The following is a 1,562-nucleotide window of genomic DNA, read 5'->3' as shown; positions in this document are numbered from 1 at the left end:
CTGCTGTTCTAAGCCCTACGGCTGGTGAAAAGTACAGCCAAGGGTGGGCCGTGTTTGTGCTCTGATTTCAGACTTGGGACCACAGGCTCCCAGTCTGCCAGGCTCCCCGAGTGGGAGGTGGGCCCAGTGGGAAGCGTCCAACTCCCTCCAGGTGGCTCTTCCATCGTCACTCGCTGTCGACCCATCTGTCCCCTGCCATCGAGGGTGACCAGCCAGGTCTGGACCCAGAATTGCCGCCCTGCCCTGCTTGGCACTTCCAGTCCTGAGCACGGCCAAGGCTGGTGCTTCCTGTAGGACCATCTGGATGTCAGGTGAAGTCACCTCGTCCTTGTCTAAAGAGAGACTGAGGACGTCCTGGTGGTCCGGTGGTTAAGAATCCACCTTGCAGCACAGGGGACGTAGGATCGATTCCTGGTAAGGCAACTAAGATGCTACATGTTACGGGGCAACTAAACCCTCAAGCCACAAAGTGAGCTGAAGCCCACGTGCTCAGGACCCCATGTGCCTCAAGGAAGATCCCGCAACTAAGACCTGACATAGCCGAACAGTAAATTATAAAAAATAAAATAGAGCTGTATGTGTGTCTTATACAAGGAGAACAATGATGGAACCAAGGAGTTTAACAGGCATTTTAGGAGCAGCTCTGAGCCAGGTGATGCTCTAAGAAGACGGCAGCTGGGATTCCTGCCCGGGGGGCTCACCTTCCCAGCGCATGTGTGCTAAGTCATGTCTGACTCTCCGCGACCCCATGGACTGTAGCCTGCCAGGCTCCTCTGTCCCTGAGATTCTCCAGACAAGAATACTGGAGTGGATTGCCATTTCCTCTTCCAGGGTATCTTCCCCACCCAGGGATGGAACCTGAGTCTCCTGTGACCCCTCATTTGTCTCATTGTATCTACTGCACTACAGGCAGATTCTTTACCACTGAGCTACCAGGGAAGCCCATAAAATGTGACGTGTTTCCCTAAATTATGCATGCTGAGTTGATTCAGTCGTGTCTGACTCTGCCACCCCATGGACTGTAGCCCACGAGGCTCCTCTGTCCATGGGATTTTCCAGGCAAGAATACTGGAGTGGGGTGCCATTTCCTTCTCCAGGGGATCTTCCTGACCCAGGGATCAAACCTGAGTCTTCTGTGACCCCTGCATTGCAGGTGGATTCCTTACCGCTAAGCCACCAGGAAAACCGTTCCCTAAATCAGTGGTTGACTAAACTTCCTTAGGTTAAGGAAAGGTTTTAACTTATGAATTCGTTAGACCTTCCTTTACAAAATTGCCATCTTCCCTTTATAAAAGAGATGGGGAAACTTACAAAAGTGTTTCAATCCTGGATGTCAAACCTATGCATTTCATCATCCCTTGAAATTCTCGCCTGGAGTTATGGCCACAAGTAGCAATGTAGGTGAGATGCAATAGCTGTTGCTTCCTTTTTTCCTTCTAGAATTTCTCAGTGCTTATTTATTTATTTTTGCTACACCATACAGCATGCAGGATCATAGTTCCCTTACTGGGGCTTGAGCCCAAGCCCCCTGCAGTGGACGCACAGTCTTAACCACTGTACCA

This window comes from Bison bison, unplaced genomic scaffold (genome assembly GCF_000754665.1).
Source record: "Bison bison bison isolate TAMUID 2011002044 unplaced genomic scaffold, Bison_UMD1.0 scf7180017864453, whole genome shotgun sequence".
Lineage (NCBI taxonomy): Eukaryota > Metazoa > Chordata > Mammalia > Artiodactyla > Bovidae > Bison > Bison bison.
This window is presented reverse-complemented; position numbering follows the sequence as displayed.